Source organism: Squalius cephalus (genome assembly GCF_949319135.1).
Source record: "Squalius cephalus genome assembly, chromosome: 4".
NCBI classification, from domain to species: domain Eukaryota; kingdom Metazoa; phylum Chordata; class Actinopteri; order Cypriniformes; family Leuciscidae; genus Squalius; species Squalius cephalus.
The window spans coordinates 8624651-8651758 of record NC_137125.1 but is presented as its reverse complement, the minus strand read 5'-3'; the positions used below and the strand labels follow the sequence as shown (position 1 = coordinate 8651758).

The 27108-nt window shown below is 32.9% G+C and overlaps 1 protein-coding gene across 1 annotated transcript in view; it reads right to left on the bottom strand.

Moving 5' to 3' along the window:
• LOC307157610 (uncharacterized protein) overlaps nt 1-25695 on the bottom strand; it is a 178346-nt gene extending 152651 nt beyond the window's left edge. Inside the window, exon 1 of the mRNA XM_079869539.1 lies at nt 25566-25695. The gene's annotated coding sequence lies outside the window, so the exon portion shown is untranslated. The remainder of the gene's footprint in view (nt 1-25565) is intronic.
• Between the last annotated feature and the right edge of the window lie 1413 nt (nt 25696-27108).

Below are 27108 nucleotides of genomic sequence, written 5' to 3'. Positions count from 1 at the left end.
TTTCAAAATCTGTCATTTTACTTTAACTTAAGTATGTTTTGTAATTCGCTTGGTCCCTAAAGGCATACGTTACGACAGGCCTAAATATTGATCCGAACCATGCGTCCCATGATCCATTCTCATGTCTGAGAAAAGACATGATCCGTATTGAGTTTAGCTAAACTGTGCACTGCTCTTCCAGTGTTGCCTGGGATATATGAACATGTAACAGTTGCATGGTCCTCCCTGAGAGGCTAACAGAATATCAAGAGCCATTCGCTTTAGTAAAACAAGCTTCCTCATTACATGCACTTCTTCTGGAATGTCAGCAACAGAATTAAGTGAGTTTTTGCGGTGTCCTCAAACACCAAAGGTGGCCTCATGTAAAACGTCTACAAAACTATAAAACTGATCCGATATCAGGTAAAAGCCCCAAGCGGCAACATTCTGATCTGAAAAATGAAGCCTACCCGGAAGTGCGAAAAACTGCAATACATCGAAAATCCGCTAGAGGGAGGTCCCAAAAGGGAGCAAATGTCCATAGCCCCCATGTTAAAATGTCATAAATTCATGTTTTTACAAGTTGGTCCCATGGACTTTTATTGTATTTTTCGATAGGTTCCGAGTGCCTGACAACTGTGAGGGGGGTGAATTTTTTTCTAACTCGTTAGTTTAGATCGTATTTAGTTATAAAATATATGACAATAAGGGCGTGGTTAACTTTGATTGACAGCTTGATTGACAGCTGACAAGGCAGCGCCACGGAGAATGACAACATAAGAAGCGCCATTTTTTAATACAGTTGACATATAATACTACTGTTTCTGTATCATGAAATGTAGTTTTAAGAGTTTTTCAGGCGAGAATGTAGTTGTTTAAAACTCAAATCTGTGGTTTATTTAAAGATTTATGAAAATTTTATCCAGTTGATCCAGCGATGACCGGGTGCTCGGCGCGATGTACCCCGCCTGGAACAGTCTTACATCGGCTTGACGTTCTGAGGTTTGCCGCCAATGCCGCGGACTCTGGCGTCTCTGTAGTGGTTAAACATGAGATATAATTCGTCTTGTGTATATCTAATGGGCGATTTTTGGTCTCGTGAATCTATATTTTTTTCCCTGGGCAATCGTTTTGGCTGAGGGGAAGTTTCATAACTTTATAAGCTATTTAACTTTACCGATGTATGGTTAGACTCGCGCTGACTTTGTATGTTTGACTGAATTGTTTGCTTTATTTGTATAGCTTCTTATACCTTTTACTTATACTTTTATAATGGCTAACATTGATAAAACTGAAATTTAACAAAAAGAGACTGGGTTGAGTTTTTGTCATTTTAAATTTTAATACAACGAAGATGATATGTAATGTTGTTTACTGCAAAATCTGTTGTTTAGTACAAATGCACATATTGCCTGGACCATAAAATGTTTAATATTTTTATATTATATTTAAAATGAAAAGAGGCAGGTTTGTGTTTTATATATATATATTTTTTTTTTTTTCATAAATAGGCAAACGTTATGTGCAGTTGAATATAATCAATATGCGTTGCCTGAACCACATTTGTGTGGCTATAATGTTTAAGATTTCTTTAAATGAAAACGAAAAGAGTTAGTATGGTGTTTTATAACATATTTCGTTGCCTGAAATATACACAGAGATAACCGGAGTAGCAGGCGAGCTGAGTGACGTGCGCTGCATTAGAAGGTGGGCGGGGTTAGGATTTCCCAAGATTTTCCAAGATGGCGCCGCCCATACCCCCCATAAACGGCTTCAAACACGTTCTTCAGAAAGTCTATGGGTGACGTCACAGACGCTTTGTCCATATTTTTTACAGTCTATGGTAAAAGCCCTAAACACTGATTCACTGAGATTGTCCACCATCAGCGAACCATTGAAATTTCGAAACATTTGGGACGTAACAAAGCCTTGTTTACTGAAATCATGTGATTTTGGCAGTTTGAGACATGCTCCTGACCCTTGGTTCGAAACAAATTATTCAAAAAAAGTTTCAAAGCTTCTCAAAGCAGTGCTTCGAAACCGCCCATCACTAGTGAAGACATCATTTTTACTGAACACAAGATGCAAAGAGAGCTACTGGAGTATAAAGTCAGTATCTCGGTGCTCTTTGATGCGGGATAGTTCGACTTGCAAAACTCATATAAGGCCAAGGCACTCGAGAATTTAGACAAAAAAAAAAAGCCTTTATTCATGGCTATAACATTTTTATAAGCATTCATATATCCGCACAGCAAGTGTGTGTGAGGATCGCATGCCAAGGACATGGAGAGGAGTGAGAGGAGTTAGTTTTAACCACAGAGGAATGTGAATGCAATCTAGCATAGTTTCCACTGATGCATATGTTGACTGAAGTATTCTCTTTAAGGAATGAGGATTGTGTAGCATGAGATATACATTCAATTTTAAACATGAACACATGTATCATGTACCTTGTAAGGATAATGTAAGTTCCTTTGGTCAGCATATAAATGCCCAGCTTTTGTGTACTGACTCGGAGAAGGCTGGGAATGAATATAATAATAAACTAGAATGTACATTTCCTGAAGAAAATGTGAGTGGTGCTTGCAGTGGAAAATCTCGCCACTCAGTGGCTAGAGTGCAGTTAGCTAGTTTTTTAGCAAGATGCTAACAAAATTAGTATGTTGTTAGCATTATTAGCATGTTGTTAACATGATTAATATGTCACTAGCATCATGTTAGCATTATTAACATGTTGCTAGCATGATGGTAGCATGTTTTAGCAAAGATGTTAGCATAATTAGCATGTTACTAGCATGATGGTAGCATGTTTTAGCAAGATGCTAGTATAATTACCATGTTACTAGCATGATTAGCATGTTCCTAGCATTATGCTATTGTGATTAGCATGTTACTAGCATTATTTTAGCAAAACGCTAATATTATGCTAGCACGATTAGCATGCTGATAGCATAATGCTAACATGATTAGCATGTTGATTAGAATGCTAGAATCATAGTAAATCTAGAGCAATCAGGTGCGCTTGGTAAATTACAATTCATGGTATTACAATTACGATTCATTACAATACAATTCATGGTAAATTATGCTACAACATGGTAAATCATGGTAAACTATGGTAAACCATGGTAAACTGTGGTAAATTATGCTAGAACGTGGTAAATTATGGTAAACTATGGGAATTCATTGTAAACTATGGTAAACCGTGTTAGCATGATGCTAGCAACATGCTAATCATGATTAGCATGTTTCTAGCATTATGCTAACATGATTATCATAGTTTACCATGATTTCATTTTGCAGAGATATATGTCTTGCTAAACGGTTGCTAGGGTACTCTGTTTGGTTGCTATGTAGTTGCTTGGGAGCTGCCAATGATGAAACTCCAAAGGCTGCTTGTCAGTATGAATGATATGAACCAACTCCCATGTCCCTGTGACATTCAGAATGTAAGATGTCCCTCTTTGGAATTTGGTTGCTAAGGTGCTCGACAGTGGTTGCTAGGGTGGGGCTGGAAGTGTTGAGGTGATTCATGATTGGCTGTTTGCTGCCCCGAGTCAAACGAGACCAACCTCATTTTTCTAAGACACTTATATACAAAGATATCCCTTTGATTTCTTTCCTTTTTTTTTTTTTTTTTTTTGATTTCTGATTGAGTAGGTTGGTGAGTGGGGGAATAGAGGTTGCTGTAGAAATTCCGAAATGTGTTATTTATATCCTGTGGGTTTTGATTAATGTTTCCTGTGACGTCTAAGATGGCTGGGATGATTGATTTATCGTTCTTGTGTTGGAGAATATTACATTACCCACCCTTAAATAGACAAAGCACGACTCAGGTTCATTATATAGAAAAAGTAGATTTGCTAAATATTTACTGTTTGCTTTATTACTATATTGAAAACCATTATATTTCAGTTTCTGAATTTGAAATTGTGTTTTTTCTGTATGATGTCATCAATTTGTTTTTTTGAGTTCCTTTAATTCCTTCTGTTTTGGTTCACTGGGATGGCGAGATATTTCATTTGTTAGGAATTAGATTTTTTGTTCTAATATATTTTCCAATTGTTGTTGCTGTTTTTTCCTATATGAAGAGTATGATATAATTTTTCCTCTGATTACGGCCTTCCCAGTTTCCCATAGCAGTGAAGGTGAGGTGTCTGGAGAGTCGTTCAACTCCAGAAAGAATGCCCACTCTCGCCTTATAAGGGTTGTAAAGTTGGGGTCTTCTAATAGTGAGGTATTGAAGCGCCATATAGTTGAAGTTTTAGCATATGTTTGAGTATTTATAGACAGAGAGATAGGGGCATTATCACTAAGGCCATAGTCCTCCATATATTGCTTTATTATGTCAGTGGAGTGCCAGTTTCTTAAGTTGCCAGAGGTTTTGATTTATTTCAATGGAAGTCTATGGAACTTGTTGCTAAGGTTCTCTAAATGGTTTCTAGGGCGTGGCTTGATAGCTTCACAATGATCTTGAGAGACTGATTGGTCATCTGAGTAAAATGAGCCCACCCCCTTGCCTCTATGACACTGTGATCCAGAGTTATGATCAATACAAAATCCCTATGCAATTTACCATAGTAGGAGAAACACACGCGATTCATGGGCCGACCTTCGCCATAGTATGTCTATGGGGCAACTTTTGGACAGCTCCTGCCCCCCAGTGGTGCAACTTTTACCCCATTGTGAGGTATGTTCTTACAGAGCCTGTCAGCCTCTTCAAATGTGGTAAATCACACGTTTCTGTGAAATCCTCGCTCTGAGCTATGACTCGTTAAAGTTCGTCGCAATGCAAAGTCTATGGGACTTTTTCTGGCGACTTTTTCGCCCCTGATCGCAACTAAAAGTTATAGCACACCATTCCTCCATAATTCGCATGTTTCGACGCCTCATTCGTGGGTCTGTGACAAAAGCTGCAGGAAAAACTTTTGTGCAGAAGAAGAAGAAGAAGAAGTATGAGCAATAACAATATCGTGATAGTATCGAATCGGGAGATGGGTGTATAACAAGACAGAGCAGATTACTCTGATATGAAACAAATTCTCAGCTTTCAAATTCTGTCAATTTTATTACAACATTCAAACAATAAACACCACTCTATAATTCTCAAATCAAGCTAAACTCAAAGTTGGCAGTCCTGCTAGAGCTAAGCTAAAATGGTTAATATTTCCCTTTGTATGCAATTTTGTGATTCATTAACCAAAATAACCAAAATAAAGGCTCTTTGACTGAAAGCATTATATTTCATCAAGATTTCTATAGATATTGCAATATATTTTTATCATTAATTATTTTGGCCATGACAATCGTGTAGTGAAAAAATCTGATTTCGTAACAGTGCTAATCTAAACTAGAAAAAAGTTTGTTGAGACAAACTTTAAGTTGGCTTGAGGAAGCCGGACCAGATAGTTTGAAGAAGTTTAAAGTAGTTTGATGTTTAAAGTATGTTAAAGTTTGATAGATAGATTAGTTCAAAAGAAAGAAAGAATAGTTAGGTGGTGTGGCGGTGGTGGTGGTGTGGCGCAATGGATAAGACACATGCCTTTGGTGTGAGAGACCCGGGTTCGAATCCACTGTGAGACACCAATGTGTCCCTGAGCAAGACACTTAACCCCTAGTTGCTCCAGAGGCGTGCGACCTCTGACATATATAGCAATTGTAAGTCGCTTTGGATAAAAGCGTCAGCTAAATGAATAAATGTAAATGTAAATGTAGTTAGGAAAAAAGAAACAGATTAGTTAGAAAGAAAAATAAAGATTAGTTTGGTTGATAGATAGATAGATAGATAGATAGATAGATAGATAGATAGATAGATAGATAGATAGATAGATAGATGGAAAAGGTTTGAAGATAGAAAGAAAGAAATAAAGAAAGAAAGAAAGAAAGAAATATTGATTAGAAATAAAGTAAGATTCGTTGGAAAAGAAGAAAGAAAAATTAGTTAGAAAGAAAAAGAAAGAAAGATTGATTAGTTAGACAGAAAGATGGATTAGTTAGAAAGAAAGAAAAATGGATTAGTTAGAAAGAAAGAAAAATGGATTAGTAAGAAAGAAAGAAAGAAAGAGATTGGTTAGAAATAAAGTAAGATTCATTAGAAAGGAAGAAAGAAAAATTAGTTAGAAAGAAAGAAAGAAAGAAAGAAAGAAAGAAAGAAAGAAAAAAGAAAGAGAAAAAGATTAGTTAAAAAGAAAAAAGAATGAAAGAAAGAAAAAAGAAAGAAAGAAAGATTGATTAGTTAGAAAGAAAGAAAGGATTAGTTAGAAAGAAAGAGAGACTGATTAGTTAGAAAGAAATAAAAAAAGGTAAGGTTAGAAAGAAAAATGGATTAGTAAGAAAGAAAGAAAGATTAGAAAGAAAGATTGATTAGTTAGAAAGAAAGAAAAATGGATTAGTTAGAAAGAAAGAAAAATGGATTAGAAAGAAAGATTGGTTGGTTAGAAATAAAGTAAGATTCATTAGAAAGGAAGAAAGAAATTAGTTAGAAAGAACGAAAGAAAGATTGATTAGTTAGAAAAAGAAAAAAGAAAGAAAGATTGATTAGTTAGAAAGAAAGAAAGAAAGAATTAGTTAGAAAGAAAGATTGATTAGTTAGAAAGAAAGAGATAGATTAGTTAGAAAGATAGATAGATTAGTTAGAAATAAAGAAAGATAGAATGAAAGATAGATAGATTAGTTAGAAATAAAGAAAGATAGAATGAAAGAAAGAAAGAAAGAAAGAAAGAAAGGATTAGTTAGAAAGAAAGATTGATTAGAAAGAAAGAGAGAAAGAAAGATTGATTAGTTAGAAAGAAAGAGATAGATTAGTTAGAAAGATAGATTAGTTAGAAATAAAGAAAGATAGATTAGTTATTTAGAAAGATAGCTAGATTAGTTAAAAAGAAAGAAAGATAGATAAGTTAGTTAGAAAGATAGATTAGTTAAAAAGAAAGAAAGAAAGATAGATAAGTTGGTTAGAAAGAAAGATAGATAAGTTAGTTATAAAAATAGATTAGTTAAAAAGAAAGAAAGATAGATAAGTTAGTTAGAAAGAAAGATAGATTAGTAATAAAGAAAGAAAGATAGATAAGTTAGTTAGAAAGATAGTGTTACGATGTAGGCAGGAATGAAGCAGAGAGAGAATCCATATGCAAGCGTTATTTTAATAAAACAAACAGGAAATCCAGGTAAACAACAGAACACGGAACTCAGGACCAGAACAAGGAAACAGCTACAACGACCGACAAACAACAACTGAAGCACTGAGGTATATATACACAGGCAAACAAGCTAAACAAGATAACATGGGGATGTGGTTAATCAGAAACACCTGGGAGACTAATAAACAAGAAAAACTACAAAGGACTACAAAACATGGCACAGGACAGGAAATAACAAAAGTCCACACAAGACAAGGGGAACACAAGACAGGAATCATGACATAGCCCCTCACTTAACGAGCGGATTCCAGACGCTCCTCAGCAAAACAGTCCAGGAGGGTGGTGGAGCGGAGGCGGACCCGGGGGCGGGATGGAGGGCCAGGCCCGTGAAGCGGAAGAGGGCCTGGATACTGCAGCAGGACAGGAGGCCAGGGCAGAGCAGGCAGTGCAGGCGACCGAGGCGGAGACGGCCCTTCAGGTGGCCAGGGAGGAGACGACCCTTCAGGCGGCCAGGGCGGAGACGACGGCCAGGGAGGAGACGACCCTTCAGGCGGCCAGGGCGGAGACGACCACTCAGGCGGAGACGACCCCCAGGGTGGAGACGACCCTTCAGGCGGCGACGACCCTTCAGGTGGCCAGGGCGGAGACGACCACTCAGGCGGAGACGACCCCCAGGGTGGAGACGACCCTTCAGGCGAAGACAACCATTCAGGCGGCCAGGGCGGAGACGACCCTTCGGGCGGCCATGACGGAGCTGGCTGAAGAGGCGACCATGGCGGCGTGGCCTCCATGGTCCAATCGCGGGACCTACTGCCCCCCCCCCCCCCAAAATTTTCTTGGGGACAGCTATGGAGTCATAGGCTGGAGCAAGCACCGACTCAGGAACAGACCCCGGTTCAAGAACAAGCACGTCGGCGGCCATCTCTGGTGAGGGCTGAGGTTCTGGGATGGAGACAGGCTCAGGACTGGGCAGAACCAGCGGTGGAAAAGTCTCTTTGCTGGACGGGACCAGTGGCGAAGGAAGCTCTGGGCTGGACGGGACCAGCGGCGAAGGAAGCTCTGGGCTGGACGAGGCCAGCGGCGAAGGAAGCTCTGGACTGGACAGAACCAGCGGCGAAGGAAGCTCTGGACTGGACGGAACCAGCGGCGAAGGAGACTCTGGGCTGGACGTGACCAGCGGCGAAGGAGGCTCTGGGCTGGACAGGACCAGCGGCGAAGAGGACTTTGAGCTGGGCAGGACCAGCGGCGAAGAGGACTTTGAGCTGGGCAGGACCAGCAGCGAAGAGGGCTTTGAGCTGGGCAGGACCAGCGGCGAAGAGGGCTTTGAGCTGGGCAGGACCAGCGGCGAAGAGGGCTTTGAGCTGAGCAGGACCAGCGGCGAAGAGGGCTTTGAGCTGGGCAGGACCATCACAGACTTTGGCTCGCGGCAGCGCCAACTTGTCCAGAATCACTGACTCGGCGGTGGCCATCTTGTCTGGAGACACTGGAACAGACACAGGAACAGGAACACACACAGGCTCGGCGGCGGCCATCTTGTCCGGAGACACTGGCTCGGCGGCGGCCATCTTGTCCGGAGACACTGGCTCGGCGGCGGCCATCTTGTCCGGAGACACTGGAACAGATGAGACGTGAACAGTCTCTTGATCGGCAGACGTGACGTGAACAGTCTCTGGATCGGCAGACGTGACGTGAACAGTCTCAGGCTTTGCAGGCATGACGCAAAGAGACTCAGGCTTTGCAGGCATGACGCAAAGAGACTCAGGCTTTGCAGGCATGACGCAAAGAGACTCAGGCTTTGCAGGCATGACGCGAAGAGACTCAGGCTTTGCAGGCATGACGCGAAGAGACTCAGGCTTTGCAGGCATGACGTGAAGAAGCTCCGGCTCGGCAGATGTGGCAGCAGGCATCCTGGGGATAAGAATCAGGCGTGGCTGCCTTCTTGGCTGGAGATACTCAGGCATCATGGCGGCGGCCATCCTGGGAATCAGAATCAGGCGTGGCCGCCTACTTGGCTGGAGATTCACCCTTAATGCGGCTGGATTCATCTTTGGTCGGTCGTTCTGTTACGATGTAGGCAGGAATGAAGCAGAGAAAGAATCCATATGCAAGCGTTATTTTAATAAAACAAACAGGAAATCCAGGTAAACAACAGAACACGGAACTCAGGACCAGAACAAGGAAACAGCTACAACGACCAACAAACAACAACTGAAGCACTGAGGTATATATACACAGGCAAACAAGCTAAACAAGATAACAAGGGGATGTGGTTAATCAGAAACACCTGGGAGACTAATAAACAAGAAAAACTACAAAGGACTACAAAACATGGCACAGGACAGGAAATAACAAAAGTCCACACAAGACAAGGGGAACACAAGACAGGAATCATGACAGATAGATAGATTAGTAAGAAAGATAGATAAGTTAGGTAGAAAGATAGATAGATTAGTTAGAAATAAAGAAAGATAGATTAGTTATTTAGAAAGATAGCTAGATTAGTTAAAAAGAAAGATAGATACAGATCTGGCCTTTAAAAACGCGCGTTTTCTCCCGCGGCATTCGGCAATTCGTCTCGTAGAGTCTCGCAGAATTCTGCAAGTGCTTCGGGGGGGCCTACTTAAAAAAATCCCTCAATGTGTTTCGCTTCACAGAATATCCACCAGGTGGCGCATAAACAACTTTACATTAGATTTTTTATTTTACTTCACATTACGTCATGATTGTGAGAAAACATCCACAATAAAATATAAATTATAAATAGTAATAGACACAAATATTTACAGTAGGCTACTGTATTATACAGACATTTGAAAATATTTGTAAATGCAAAAGGTTCATTAAGACAAGAAGGGGTATTGGACAACGTTTACGAATTTTTATATGCTTTGTCATTGCTGTGGTTTCCAGGAGATGAGTGCATGCAGAATATTTAACATTGCTTTTATTAAAACAGCAAAGTGACGTTCTTGCCAGCGCATAACTTTTTTGTACAACTATTAAGATGATTGTGCATGCAATGCGCATTTATACTAAGCGCAACAGAGAATTTAGTGTGAGCATAATGCACGTGGCTCTGCCTGTAAAAACCCAGCAGTATTTTTTTATATATATATACACAAAATCATCCTAACATAATGCAAGGCTTAAATAATGCGACTTACCCAGATTCTTAATTCGTGCAGATATTTCTTGTGTGATTGTTCTTGGGCAGATATTTCTTGTGAGGTAATGTCGCAGCACAACGCGTAGCATACGTTGGGCGCATCTGATTTGCCATTAAATTATTAATAAATATTTTAATTAAACTGTCTTAATGCATTAAGCATAAAGATTTTTCCACGTTAGTCTCAGAATGTCCGGGGTTGGCTTGAGGTCTTGCCGACAGTTTGTAAATATTCTAAATATTCATATTCACAAAATCCATATAAAGGGTGATCAACAGTTATGACTTCTAAAATAAAATAAAAATGACCTGGGCTGCGTTTCCCAAAAGCATCGTAAGCCTAAGTTGATCGTAAAAACGATCGTACGACTGATCTTAATATTACGGTCTGTTTCCCAAAAGCATCGTAGCTTAAGTAGCACTTGAAAATCTTCGTAGAGTGCTCCGGAGTAATCGTACATCCTCAAGTTCATCGTAAGAAGACAGATTTATGAGGACACCTGCAGGACAACCGGCAGATTACACATTTAACTTTATTCAAATGTATGTGATTATAATATAAGGTTTTGATTGTACTTTATTGTACACTTTATTACTCTTTTTTTGTTTTTGGTTAAATTAATGTATAAATGAAATAATTAAAAAGGTCAGAAAACAAAACAAAAAAATTTAAATAATTTAATTGAATAATTTTAATCAAAATGAAATGAATGAACAAAAAATAAATAAAACAAATCCTTTAAATCTGTTAAAAATTACATCTTTTTTTTTTTTACGTTTTTTTTTTTTCAGCCATTTTGTCAGTGCCTCCACCTGTAGGTGCTTTATATAGACTTGTCTTGATTGCTAATCCATAACAGATGACAATTATTAGGTTAAACGTTCAGAATACGATCCATAAGGTTATGTTTCAGAACTTCACGAATGGACAGCGACTCTTAAGTAGCACGTAGAGCGCGTTCTCGCGCGTTCATGTTAAGTTCATTTTTGGGAAACGCTCGTGGAATTGCTGCGAGCGTTCGTAATCTTGCACGTAGAAAGCGCTCTTAAGAGCTAAGATACATCGTTATCGGGAAACCCGGCCCAGATAAGAGATATCTGATTGACAGTTTGACAGATGTTGTTTTAAAAAAATAATTACAACATTATGGGGAAGTGGTATTAAATATTCGGTAACACATAGCCTAATACAATTATTTTAATTATGCATTTTGTTCAGTTTTGCTTTTACAAAATGTTCCCTGTTTTTTATAATTAATTTAACCTGAGATGTGCGTTATATCGCTTTTGGATCATTCTTTGTGTTGTCGAATTTTGACACAGTTTCATTACTTGTTCATAATAATTTGATTCATAATTATGTCATTTTTTTCTAAAAGTAAAAAAACTAAAAGTTTTTCTAAAAGCAATATTCTAAAGAGATACAAAAACAGTGTACGTGTACCCACCAGATTTCGTCATGAGTCATTTTGTACCCACTACTTTTAACTTCCGTTGACCGTTTTGGTTATGAGGAGCAATATGAGAGAAAAAATTTGTAATCATTGTCTGACACAAAAAAAAAAATATATATATATATATATAATATTCATTTTATTTTAGTTTTCGTGTTCGCATTTATGAGGGAAAAAACAACGTGTCAGTTTACGGTTATGGACGTGAGCGCTCTAAAAGCGGCACTAAAAGACTGCTTTAAAACTTTCACAGAGACCTCAAACAGAACAGCTGCCTTTCTTTAAATTGAATTTCGTTTTGTATTAATTATGTCTTAATTTTAATCAATGTTTCGTGAACCAATTGCCTGGATTTAAGAAGTAAATATAGCAGACAATCACGACATTGGAGGCCCCGGCGATATCTCATAAATGAACCGAAACTCAGCGTGTAATGAACATTCACATTTACAGTGTATTTAGACACATTTAGACGCATTCATAATCATTACTTTTACCGGTTCTTTGTGGCAAGCTTTATGCGTGCGGTCGTGCGCTTGAGTGCGGCTATATTATAGTAAATGCTCATTACTTAAAACAAAGCATAAGCCTCTTCCTGGCATGCAATGGAATCTACAATGTCAGTTGGTTATATCAACATATGTCAAATTAAGTTACGCGATATCAACAAATTAAGCTATAAACATTAATTTGAAATAACTTAAAGCGTATGTATAGTAGATTTGCTTAAATAGCATTTAAACAAAGGAACTGCAAGGGATTAAAACCCCAACCACACGCTGGTGAAAACTGGAAAAACCGGTTTTCTTTTGATTCCCTGAGAGGAGATCGATTAGCATTGGGGGTTGAATCGGCAGACCTGGGGGGTGGGTGGTTGTACTTTCTTGACTCTGTGCAATTGGTAGCAGCTAAAACAAGCAGCTAAAACAAAGACTGTGCAATTAATTACATTTTGGAAAAACTTTCTTAATGTCGTTTTATTTAGCCTATACACTGCAAAATTATTATTTTTTTTTTTGAATTTGTAAGTATTAAATATGTTTTACAAACAATTGGTTTACAAACTCTTGGAGGTTTATGGTTACCATCATTCAGAAGAGTGGTGCTTGTGTTTAGAGTTATGTTTTACGTGATTAAATCAGGAAGATTATATTGGTTTCTGTCCACGAAGACGCATTTAAGACTATTTAATCAGGAAATGGAGGCACCGGTGCGATATAACTTGCTCGTGAACTGAGCTCGTCTCATAAATGAACCGAAACTCAGAAATGTATCTAGAAAGCTTGAAATGTCCACTTTTAAACAAAACAATTCAAAACGAAAAGAAACAGACAACTCTCTTATGTAAATGTGCATTTCTCTCTATAGGCACGTTCACAATATCTGCGAAGATGACAAGTCAGCATTGTCAACATCTTTGACTGACACATAAAACACTAGATTATTAGTAAACAATTAAAATGTCTCCTTGCTATACTTGACACATGATTACTTTTGCCAGTTCTTTGTGGCAAGCTTTATGCATCCGTTAACTATCGAATATCGTGACTCATATTTTGTACCAGACCATTTATGGTTGTTCATATTGTTCAACAAAGTTCTTGATAAAAAAAAAAATGAAAAAAAAAAAGCTACTGTGCCTAATATTATTGTTGTATAGCGCGCAAGGTTTATGCGCATGCTTTAAGTCTTCTCCGTTTTTAGTATACTGTGGCAGAATTACAGTGCCTGGTCTGGTATGTATAGCCTAGGCTACATCGTTTTAAAATCGGTTTCAGTGGTTTCGTGTGTACGCAGATATTTCTTGAGACGACGCCATGTTTTTATGCACTTTTACTCTTTTAGTTTTGTTTCAATTTCACCAAAAGCTTATAATTAGGAAATACACACAACACGCTAAACTTATATTCTCTATTATGTTAAAAATGTTGTAAAAAAATACGTATTATTCTTATATAATAAGAATAACAGTAATGTACATTTATATTGCACTCGAAATGATTTAGATATGGAAAGAGGAATTCTTCTCAACTACCACCAATAAAGTTTTAAAATTCTTCTTTAGAAAATATTATATTTTGATGATTCTGCAAGTTCAGCAGACAGTGAGGTTCGGGTTTGTTCCGATCAGAGCTCGTGAGTGGAGAGCGCATTTCTGAATATTCCGCTCCGCTATTCATTCTGGTCGCTCGCTCAACACAGATGTCATGTTGCCTGGTGCGAAAATATGTGGAATAAGGGCTGCTTTCGACTAAAAGGTTTTTTTTTTTTTTTTTTTTTCTAGTCGACTAGTATACTAGGCTAGTTGTTCATTTAAGTAATTCATGGACAAATCGCCCCTTTATATTAATTTAATTAGCCTACTTATATGGATCATGAGTGTTTACGTAATATAGCCGCACTGCGCACGACCGCACGCATAAAGCTTGCCACAAAGAACCGGTAAAAGTAATGATTATGAATGCGTCTAAATGTGTCTAAATACACTGTAAATGTGAATGTTCATTACACGCTGAGTTTCGGTTCATTGATGAGATATCGCCGGGGCCTCCAATGTCGTGATTGTCTGCTATATTTACTTCTTAAATCCAGGCAAATGGTTCACGAAACACTGATTAAAATTAAGATATAATTAATACAAAACGAAATTCAATTTAAAGTAAGGCAGCTGTTCTGTTTGAGGTCTCTGTGAAAGTTTTAAAGCAGTCTTTTAGTGCCGCTTTTAGAGTGCTCACGTCCATAACCGTAAACTGACACGTTGTTTTTTCCCCTCATAAATGCGAACACGAAAATTAAAATAAAATGAATATTATAATTTTTTTTTTGTTGTGTCAGACAATGATTACAAAAATTTTTCTCTCATATTGCTCCTCATAACCACTGAAAACGGTCAACGGAAGTTAAAAGTAGTGGGTACAAAATGACTCATGACGAAATCTGGTTGCGTACACTGTCTTTGTATCTCTTTAGAATATTGCTTTTAGAAAATCTTTTAGTTTTTTTTTACTTTTAGAAAAAATTATGAATCAAATTATTATGAACATATAATGAAACTGTCAAAAATCGACAACACAAAGAATGATCAAAAGGCGATATAACGCACATCTCAGGTTAAATTAATTAAGCTCATCATAACCACTGAAAACGGTCAATAGAACCCAAAGTCAAATTATTATGGACTGAAGTTAAAAGTGGTGGGTACAAAATGACTCATGACGAAATCTGGTGGGTGCATACCCACCGTCCCCACCGAAATCGACGCCTATAAGGGAAACATGATAATATAAAAAGTACTGTACAGTAATGCAGAAAAGCGCATTACAACCATGTTAAAACTATTTAAAACGTTAAGATGCAAAAATGAACTAAATGTAAAATTAGATAATGATAATGCGCAAATGATCTCGGTCTCTTCAAAGGTCTTCGCAAATTATTGTGTTATAAGACTCAGTTATCATAGCCTACATCACGTCTCTTCTACTGTAAGTACACAGAAAAAAAAATAAGACAAATGATGAGCGTTTGAGTCAGATTTTTATGAAGAATATGTGACTGTTTATGTAACTGGCAAAAGAAAACATTGTATTCGTCATACTTCGTCAACTCAGTATGGCCACATGAAACTCGACTGCCATCTACAGGTTTTATTATTTCCTGCGTCCAACATCTAATCCCCCTTCTGCACGATCCCGCAGAATTTCGGAAGTGCTTGCAGCATTCTTCTCTCTGAGACGCGCATTTTTAAAGGCCACATCTGTAGATAGATTAGTTAAAACGAAAGAAAGATAGATTAGTTAAAAAGAAAGAAAGAAAGATAGATAAGTTGGTTAGAAAGATAGACAGATAAGTTGGTTAGAAAGAGAGATAGATTAGTTAAAAAGAAAGAAAGAAAGATAGATAAGTTAGTTAGTTAGAAAGATAGATCGATTAGTTAAAAAGAAAGATAAGTTAGTTAGTTAGAAAGATAGATAGATTAGTTATCAAGAAAGAAAGATAGATAAGTTAGTTAGAAAAATAGATAGATTAGTTAAAAAGAAAAGAAAGATAGATAAGTTAGTTAGAAAGATAGATAGATTAGTAAGAAAGAAAGATAGATAAGTTAGTTAGAAAGATAGATAGATTAGTTAGAAAGAAAGAAAGAAAGATAGATAGATAAGTTAGTTAGAAAGATAGATAGATTAGTTAAAAAGAAAGAAATATAGATAAGTTAGTTAGAAAGATAGATAGATTAGTAAGAAAGATAGATAAGTTAGGTAGAAAGATAGATAGATTAGTTAGAAATAAAGAAAGATAGATTAGTTATTTAGAAAGATAGCTAGATTAGTTAAAAAGAAAGATAGATAGATTAGTTAAAAAGAAAGAAAGATAGATAAGTTAGTTAGAAAGATAGATAGATTAGTAAGAAAGATAGATAAGTTAGTTAGAAAGATAGATAGATTAGTAAGAAAGAAAGATAGATAGATTAGTAAGAAAGAAAGATAGATTAGTAAGAAAGAAAGATAGATAAGTTAGTTAGAAAGATAGATAGATTAGTTAGAAAGAAAGAAAGATAGATAGATTAGTAAGAAAGAAAGATAGATAAGTTAGTTAGAAAGATAGATAGATTAGTAAGAAAGATAGATAAGTTAGTTAGAAAGATAGATAGATTAGTTAGAAAGAAAGATAGATAGATAAGTTAGTTAGAAAGATAGATAGATTAGTTAAAAAGAAAGAAATATAGATAAGTTAGTTAGAAAGATAGATAGATTAGTAAGAAAGATAGATAAGTTAGTTAGAAAGATAGATAGATTAGTTAGAAAGAAAGAAAGATAGATAGATAAGTTAGTTAGAAAGATAGATAGATTAGTTAAAAAGAAAGAAATATAGATAAGTTAGTTAGAAAGATAGATAGATTAGTAAGAAAGATAGATAAGTTAGTTAGAAAGATAGATAGATTAGTTAGAAATAAAGAAAGATAGATTAGTTATTTAGAAAGATAGCTAGATTAGTTAAAAAGAAAGATAGATAGATAGATTAGTTAAAAAGAAAGAAAGATAGATAAGTTAGTTAGAAAGATAGATTAGTAAGAAAGATAGATAAGTTAGTTAGAAAGATAGATAGATTAGTTAGAAATAAAGAAAGATAGATTAGTTATTTAGAAAGATAGCTAGATTAGTTAAAAAGAAAGATAGATAGATAGATTAGTTAAAAAGAAAGAAAGATAGATAAGTTAGTTAGAAAGATAGATTAGTAAGAAAGATAGATAAGTTAGTTAGAAAGATAGATAGATTAGTAAGAAAGAAAGAGATAGATTAGTTAAAAAGAAAGATAGATAGATAGATTAGTTAAAAAGAAAGAAAGATAGATAAGTTAGTTAGAAAGATAGATTAGTAAGAAAGATAGATAAGTTAGTTAGAAAGATAGATAGATTAGTAAGAAAGAAAGATAGATAGATTAGTAAGAAAGAAAGATAGATTAGTAAGAAAGAAAGATAGATAAGTTAGTTAGAAAGATAGATAGATTAGTTAGAAAGAAAGATAGATAGTTAAAAAGAAAGAAAGATAGATAAGTTAGTTAGAAAGATAGATAGATTAGTTAGAAAGAAAGATAGATAGTTAAAAAGAAAGAAAGATAGATAAGTTAGTTAGAAAGATAGATAGATTAGTTAGAAAGAAAGAAAGAAATATAGATAAGTTAGTTAGAAAGATAGATAGATTAGTAAGAAAGATAGATAAGTTAGTTAGAAAGATAGATAGATTAGTTAGAAATAAAGAAAGATAGATTAGTTATTTAGAAAGATAGCTAGATTAGTTAAAAAGAAAGATAGATAGATAGATTAGTTAAAAAGAAAGAAAGATAGATAAGTTAGTTAGAAAGATAGATAGATTAGTAAGAAAGATAGATAAGTTAGTTAGAAAGATAGATAGATTAGTAAGAAAGAAAGATAGATTAGTAAGAAAGAAAGATAGATAAGTTAGTTAGAAAGATAGATAGATTAGTTAGAATGAAAGAAAGATAGATAAGTTAGTTAGAAAAATAGATAGAAAGAAGCAGTAAGAAAGAAAGATAGATAGCTTAGTTAAAAAGAAAGAAAGATATATAAGTTAGTTAGAAAGATAGATAGATTAGTAAGAAAGAAAGATAGATAAGTTAGTTAGAAAGATAGATTAGTAAGAAAGAAAGATAGATTAGTAAGAAAGAAAGATAGATAAGTTAGAAAGATAGATAGATTAGTTAGAAAGAAAGAAAGAAAGATAGATAAGTTAGTTAGTTAGAAAGATAGATAGATTAGTTAAAAAGAACGCAAGTTAGATAAGTTAGTTAGAAAGATAGATAGATTAGTTAGAATGAAAGAAAGATAGATAAGTTAGTTAGAAAAATAGATAGAAAGAAGCAGTAAGAAAGAAAGATAGATAAGTTAGAAAGATAGATTAGTTAGAATGAAAAAAGATAGATAAGTTAGTTAGAAAAATAGATAGAAAGAAGCAGTAAGAAAGAAAGATAAGTTAGTTAGAAAGATAGATAGCTTAGTTAAAAAGAAAGATAGATAAGTTAATTATAAAAGATATATAGATTAGTTAGAAAGAAATAAAGAAAGATAGATAAGTTAGTTAGAAAGATATATAGATTAGTTAAAATGAAAGAAAGATAGACAGATAACTTAGTTAAAAAGATAGATTAGTTAGAAATAAAGAAAGATAGATAGATAAGTTAGTTAGAAAGATAGATAGATTTGTTAGAAAGAAAGAAAGAAAGACAGACAGATAAGTTGGTTAGAAAGATAGATTAGTTAAAAAGAAAGAAAGATAGATAAGTTAGTTAGAAAGATAGATAGATTAGTTAAAAAGAAAGAAAGATAGATAAGTTGGTTAGAAATAGATAGATTAGTTAAAAAGAAAAAAAGAAAGATAGATAAGTTAGTTAGTTAGAAAGATAGATCGATTAGTTAGAAAGAAAGATAGATAAGTTAGTTAGAAATATAGATAGATTAGTAAGAAAGAAAGAAAGATAAGTTAGTTAGTTAGAAAAAAAGAAAGATAGATAAGTTAGTTAGAAAGATAGATAGATTAGTTAAAAAGAAAAAAGATAGATAAGTTAGATAGATAGATTAGTTAGAAAGAAAGAAAGAAAGAAAGAAAGAGATAGATAAGTTAGTTAGAAAGATAGATAGATTAGTAAGAAAGAAAAAGATAGATAAGTTAGTTAGAAAGATAGATAGATTAGTAAGAAAGAAAGAAAGATAGATAAGTTAGTTATAAAGAGATAAGTTAGTTATAAAGATAGATAGATTAGTTAGAAAAGAAGAAAGATAGATAAGTTAGTTATAAAGATAGATAGATAGATAGATAGATAGATAGATAGATAGATAGATAGATAGGTTTATTAGTAAATAGAATAGTAGTTTAATTGAGTCTAGGGCTTCAGGGAGTTTAGATTTGAGTTTTTGTGTTTGTGCACTAATGGGCCACCGTAGCCTTGGCTCAATTTGAGCACTCTGCAATGAAAGTCAGTGGGATTTTTATGATATTTAATATTAATTTTTAAGAAAACTGAAAGTCAAATCAGTCTGAAAAGATATAGCAACTCGAGTCAGAACAGTTTGGAGTTTGTAGAGTTAAAGCTCTAGGAGGAGTTAGTGTCTAAAATTTTTGGGTCAGAAGAATAAGAATAACTAGAAAAAAAAGTTTGTTGAGACAAACTTTAAGTTGGCTTGAGAAAGCCGGACCAGAGAGTTTGAAGAAGTTTAAAGTAGTTTGAAGTTTAAAGTAGGTTACAGTTTAACAGATAGATTAGTTCAAAAGAAAGAATAGTTGGAAAAAAGAAACACATTAGTTAGAAAGGAAACAAAAGATTAGTTTGAAAGATAGATAGATTAGTTAGAAATAAAGAAAGATAGATAAGTTAGTTAGAGAGATAGATTAGTTAGAAAGAAAGAAAGATTAAGTTAGTTAGAAAGATAGATAGATTAGTAAAAAATAAATAAAGATAGAAAAGTTAGTTAGAAAGATAGATAAGATAGTTAGAAAGATAGATAGATTAGTTAGAAATAAAGATAGATAAGTTAGTTAGTTAGTTAGAAAGATAGATTAGTATGAAATAAAGAAAGATAGATAGATTAGTAAAAAATAAATAAAGATAGAAAAGTTAGTTAGAAAGATAGATAAGATAGTTAGAAAGATAGATAGATTAGTTAGAAATAAAGATAGATAAGTTAGTTAGTTAGTTAGAAAGATAGATTAGTATGAAATAAAGAAAGATAGATAAGTTAGAAAGATAGATAGATTAGTAAGAAAGAAAGATAGATAAGTTAGTTAGAAAGATAGATAGATTAGTTAAAAAGAAAGAAAGAAAGAAAGATAGATAGATTAGTTAAAAAGAAAGAAAGATAGATAAGTTAGTTAGAAAGATAGATTAGTAAGAAAAAAAGAAAGATAGATAAGTTAGTTTTTTAGTTAGAAAGATAGATAGATTAGTAAGAAAGAAAGAAAGAAAAGTTAGTTAGAAAGATAGATAGATTAGTTAGAAAGAAAGAAAGATAGATAAGTTATTTAGAAAGATAGATTAGTTAAAAAGAAAGATAGATAAGTTAGAAAGATAGATAGATTAGTTAAAAAGAAAGAAAGATAGATCAGTTAGTTAGAAAGATAGATAGATTAGTAAGAAAGAAAGAAAGAGATAAGTTAGTTAGAAAGATAGATAGATTAGTAAGCAATAAAGAAAGATAGATAAGTTAGTTAGAAAGACAGATTAGTAAGAAATAAAGAAAGATAGATAAATTAGTTAGAAAGATAGATAAGTAAGAAAGAAAGAGATAAGTTAGTTAGAAAAATAGATATATAAGTTAGTTAGAAATATAGATAGATTAGTAAGAAATAAAGAAAGATAGATAAGTTAGTTAGAAAGATAGATAGATTAGTTAGTTAGAAAGAAAGAAAAAAGATAGATAAGTTAGTTAGAAAGATAGATAGATTAGTTATAAAGAAAGATAAGTTAGTTAGAAAGATAGATTAGTAAGAAAAAGATAGATAAGTTAGTTAGAAAGATAGATAGATTCGCTAGAAAGAAAAAAGATAGATAAGTTAGTTAGAAAGATAGATAGATAAGTTAGTTAGAAAGAAAGAAATATAGATAAGTTAGTAAGAAAGATAGATAGATTAGTTAGAAAGAAAGATAGATTAGTAAGAAAGAAAGATAGATAAGTTAGTTAGAAAGATAGATAGATTAGGTAGAAAGAAAGAAAGATAAGTTAGTTAGAAAGATAGATAGATTAGTTAGAAAGAAAGAGATAAGTTAGAAAGATAGATAGATTAGTTAAAAAGAAATAAAGAGATAGATTAGTTAAAAAGAAAGAAAGAAAGATAGATAAGTTAGTTAGAAAGAAAGAAAGACATTAGTTAGAAAGCAAGAAAGATAGAAATAAAGATTAGTTAGAATGAAAGAAAAGTTATAAAGAAAGAAAGAAAGATTAGTTAGAAAGAAAGAAAGATTAGGTAAGAGAAAGAAAGAAAGAAAGAAAGAAAGATTAGGTAGAAAGAAAGAAAGAAAGAAAGAAAGAAAAAGAAAGATTAGTAAGAAAGAAAGAAAGATAGATAAGTTAGTTAGTTAGAAAGATAGATTAGTAAGAAAGAAAGAAAGATAAGTTAGTTAGAAAGATAGATAGATTAGTAAGAAAGAAAGAAAGATAAGTTAGTTAGAAAGATAGATAGATTAGTAAGAAAGAAAGATAGATGAGTTAGTTAGAAAGATAGATAGATTAGTAAGAATGAAAGATAGATAAGTTAGTTAGAAAGATAGATTAGTTAAAAAGAAAGAAAGAAAGATAGATAAGTTAGAAAGATAGATAGATTAGTTAAAAAGAAAGAAAGATAGATTAGTTAAAAAGAAAGAAAGAAAGAAATATAGATAGATAGATAAGTTAGTTAGAAAGATAGATAGATTAGTAAGAAAGAAAGAAAGATAAGTTAGTTAGAAAGATAGATTAGTTCGAAAGAAAGAAAGATAGATAAGTTAGTTTGAAAGATAGATTAGTTAAAAAGAAAGAAAGAAAGATAGATAAGTAAGAAAGATAGATAGATTAGTTAGAAAGAAAGATAGATTAGTAAGAGACAAAGATAGATAAGTTAGTTAGAAAGATAGATAGATTAGGTAGAAAGATAGAAAGATAAGTTAGATAGATAGATAGATAGATAGATAGATAGATAGATAGATAGATAGATAGATAGATTAGTTAGAAAGAAAGAAAGAGATAAGTTAGAAAGATAGATAGATTAGTTAAAAAGAAAGAAAGAAAGAAAGATAGATAGATAAGTTAGTTAGAAAGATAGATAGATTAGTAAGAAAGAAAGATAGATGAGTTAGTTAGAAAGATAGATAGATTAGTAAGAATGAAAGATAGATAAGTTAGTTAGAAAGATAGATTAGTTAAAAAGAAAGAAAGAAAGAAAGATAGATAAGTTAGAAAGATAGATAGATTAGTTAAAAAGAAAGAAAGATAGATTAGTTAAAAAGAAAGAAAGAAAGATAGATAGATAGATAAGTTAGTTAGAAAGATAGATTAGTAAGAAAGAAAGATAGATAAGTTAGTTAGTTAGAAAGATAGATAGATTAGACAGAAAGAAAGATAGATAGATAAGTTAGTTAGAAAGATAGATAGATTAGTAAGAAAGAAAGAAAGATAAGTTAGTTAGAAAGAAAGAAAAATTAGTTAGAAAGAAAGAAAGATAGATAAGTTAGTTAGAAAGATAGATTAGTTAGAAAGAAAGAAAGATAGATAAGTTAGTTAGAAAGATAGCTAGATTAGTTAAAAAGAAAGAAAGAAAGATAGATAAGTTAGTTAGAAAGATAGATAGATTAGTTAGAAAGAAAGATAGATAAGTTAGTTAGTTAGAAAGAGATAGATTACTAAGAAATAAAGAAAGATAGATAAGTTAGTTAGAAAGATAGATAGATTAGTTAAAAAGAAATATAGATAAGTTAGTTAAAAAGATAGATAGATTAGTTAAAACGAAAGAAAGAAAGAAAGATAAGTTAGTTAGAAAGATAGATAGATTAGTATGAAAGAAAGATAGATAGATAAGTTAGTTAGTTAGAAAGATAGATAGATTAGTAAGAAAGAAAGATAGATATGTTAGTTAGAAAGATAGATAGATTAGTATGAAAGAAAGAAAGATAGATAAGTTAGTTAGAAAGAGATAGATTAGTAAGAAAGAAAGAAAGATAGATAAGTTAGTTAGAAAGATAGATAGATTAGTTAGAAAGAAAGATAGATAAGTTAGTTAGTTAGAAAGATCGATAGATTACTAAGAAATAAAGAAAGATAGATAAGTTAGTTAGAAAGATAGATAGATTAGTTAAAAAGAAATATAGATAAGTTTGTTAAAAAGATAGATAGATTAGTTAAAAAGAAAGAAAGAAAGATAAGTTAGTTAGAAAGATAGATAGATTAGTATGAAAGAAAGATAGATAGATAAGTTAGTTAGTTAGAAAGATAGATAGATTAGTAAGAAAGAAAGATAGATATGTTAGTTAGAAAGATAGATAGATTAGTATGAAAGAAAGAAAGATAGATAGATAAGTTAGTTAGAAAGATAGATAGATTAGTTAAAAAGAAAGAAATATAGATAAGTTAGTTAGAAAGATAGATAGATTAGTTAGAAAGAAAGATAAGTTAGATAGAAAGAAAGAAAATAGATAAGTTAGTTAGAAAGATAGATTAGTAAGAAAGAAAGATAGATAAGTTAGTTAGAAAGATAGATAGACAGATTAGTAAGAAAGAAGTATAGATAAATTAGTTACAAAGAAAGAAAGAAAGAAAGACAGACAGACAGATAAGTTGGTTAGAAAAGATAGATTAGTTAGAAAGAAAGATAGATAGATAAGTTAGTTAGAAATATAGATAGATTAGAGTAAGAAAGAAAGATAAGTTAGTTAGTTAGAAAGATAGATTAGTTAGAAAGAAAGAAAGAAAGATAGATAAGTTAGTTAGAAAGATAGATAGATTAGTTAGAAAGAAAGATAGATAAGTTAGTTAGAAAGATAGATTAGTAAGTAAGAAAGATAGATTAGTAAGAAAGAAAGATAAGTTAGTTAGAAAGAAAGAAAGATAGATAAGTTAGTTAGAAAGATAGATAGATTAGTTAGAAAGAAAGATAGATAGATATATAAGTTAGTTAGAAAGATAGATAGATTAGTAAGAAAGAAAGATAGATAAGTTAGTTAGAAAGATAGATAGATTAGTAAGAAAGAAAGATAGATAAGTTAGTTAGAAAGATAGAAAGATTAGTAAGAAAGAAAGAAAGAAAGAAAGACAGATAAGTTAGTTAGAAAGATAGATAGATTAGTAAGAAAGAAAGACAGATAAGTTAGTTAGAAAAATAGATAGATTAGTAAAATAGATAGATAGATAAGTTAGTTAGAAAGATAGATAGATTAGTAAGAAAGAAAGATAGATAAGTTAGTTAGAAAGATAGATTAGTAAGAAAGAAAGATAGAGAAGTTAGTTAGAAAGATAGATAGATTAGTAAGAAAGATAGATAAGTTAGTTAGAAAGATAGATTAGTAAGAAGGAAAGATAGATAAGTTAGTTAGAAAGATAGATTAGTTAAAAAGAAAGATAGATAAGTTAGTTAGAAAGAGAGATTAGTAAGAAAGAAAGATAGATAAGTTAGTTAGAAAGATGGATAGATTAGTTAGAAAGAAAGAAAGATAGATAAGTTAGTTAGAAGATAGATAGATTTGTAAGAAAGAAAGATAAGTTAGTTAGAAAGATAGATAGATTAGTTAGAAAGAAAGATAGATAAGTTAGATAGATAGATAGATAGATAGATAGATAGAAAACGTTTGAAGATAGATAGATAGATAGATAAATAGATAGATAGATAGATGATAGATAGATAGATAGATAGATAGATAGATAGATAGATAGATAGATAGATAAGGTTTGAAGATAGATAGATAGATGGATAGATCAGGTTTGAAGATAGATAGATAGATAGATAGATAGATAGATAGATAGATAAAGGTTTGAAGATAGATTGATGGATAGATAAGGTTTGAAGATAGATAGATAGATAGATAGATAGATAGATAGATAGATAGATAGATAGATAGATAGATAGATAGATAGATAGATAGATATATTTAGAATGGTAGTTTAATTGAGTCTAGGGCTTTAGAGAATTTAGATTTGAGTTTTTGGGTTGTGCACTAATGGGCCACCGTAGTCTTGGCTCAATTTGAGCAGTCTGCAATGAAAGTCAATGGGGTTTTTATGATTTTTAATATTAATTTTTAAGAAAACCATAACTCAAATCAGTCTGAAAAGATATAGCACACCAAGTCAGAACAGTATGAAGGTCTGACCCGAGTTTGGAGTATGTAGCTTGAACGGTCTAGGAGGAGGTAGTGTCTAAAAATTTGCGGTCAGAAAAATAAGAAGAAAAAGAAGAAGAAGTTTAAATAGGATTTCAGTAAGTTGGCTTTCCCAAGCCAACTTAATAAGTTTAAATAGGATTTCAGTAAGTTGGCTTTCCCAAGCCAACTTAATAAGTTTAAATAGGATTTCAGTAAGTTGGCTTTCCCAAGCCAACTTAATGAGTTGAAATAAAGGTTGTGAGATGAATATGGTTATTTATGAAGAGAGAACAGAGAAACAGAGACATATGAGGCATCAGAAAGCTGTTGTTTAAATCTGCAAAGCAAAGAAATGCTTTGAGTTTTGTACGCAATAAAAAAAAAAAACTGTATAAACAACGTGTCAATGCTGTTTATTAAGTCTAGATCAATGTAAATGGACACATGAAACTTTTAAATCCATATCTATCAGTATTTTATAAAGTAGTATTTACTAACCATGAATAATGACGATGTGGTGTTGCTTGTTCCTCCACTGAACTTGAACTGTCTTGAGCAGAAGTTACTTTGAAACTCCTTTAAACATGCATTTTCATAAAGGACTGTGGAGTTGTTATCTTCAGAACTCAAACCTGTTTAACCAGAACTTTATCAGTAGACGTTCTTCACACGCCTGGACTTGTGGCACTACCTTCTAAGCCAGGGGTCTCCAACCTTATTTCATTTGAGAGCTACTTTTTAAAAATGAAAGTGACTGAGAGCTACTCGTATTATCTAACACTTAAATCTCTTAAATAATGTATCATAACTCTCAAATTGACAAAAATCCAAACTGTAATATGCCTGAAAGTTTTTATACATCACCTTTTAATGTCAGAGTGAAAAAAAAAAACAGTTCAGTTCAAACAGTACTTTTGCTAATTATATTATAGTTGTCAACAAATAACAGTTACATAGTTATAGTGCATCTTAACTCTAAATTGAGCAAAAAATACTACAACTGAGTTTTTGTAAACTCATTTCACTCTTTAAATTTACAGAACAGTATCAGAGAAGTTGTTGGCTAACCATACCAGTTGTTTATAGTTCATCATAAATCTCAAATAAGCAAAAATGCCTGAAATACATCTGAGTTTTTGTAAACTCATTTCATTCTTTAAATTTACCGAACAGATTCAGATTTTGTTGGCTACACAGCTATATGGTTCATGTTATGGTATGCATTCATAAAAGTCATGTTCAAAGTAAATTAAACTTGGAAACAAACAGCATAACAATTTCAAATGTTGGTCTTTATTCTGAACTAAAATGTATGCTACATAAATAAGAGTAGCTAAATGACAAAAGTTCATGAAGGGACACATATTATGTGTATTCATATTTTCTTACATTTAATGAGCTGACTGACACTGCATTGTTTCCACAAGAGAGGTATATGCTGGTGTGTATGCACTTAGGTTCACTCTTATGCAATCATTCAAATGTTCATCTGTCAGTCTTGTTCTGAATTTAGATTGGATCGCATTCATATCAGAAAAAGCTGCTTCACAAAGGTATGTAGATCCAAATAAAGCAGATGCTTTGAGTGCAGCTTGGTGAATGTTCTTGTAGACTCCTGAGTCTACCAGACTCCAGAAATGTGGTAAATGTTGCTGAGATTTTAACTGGATATTATTTTGGAGATTAATAACTTCCATCTCTATCTCTAAAGCACTGACATTGAAGAGTTCAGCTATCTGCTTTGAAATGTTTTCAATGTCCATCTCCGTAAAAGGGTTGGCAATAAATGCCACACATGGCTCAAGTTTTTCAAAATCACTGAACCGTCCCTCAAATTCCTGCCCAAGCCTGGACAGGAGGTCACAATACTTGTGTACATCAAAAACTTCAGTGGCATCTGCATGGCTTTCTAACATCTTCAACACTGAAGGGAAGTGCTGCAATCTGTTGTTTTTCAATTGATGAATGTGAAATGACAATTTTGCTTTAAAAGCCTTCACAGCACTGATCATATCACATAAGGATTTGTCTTTACCTTGTA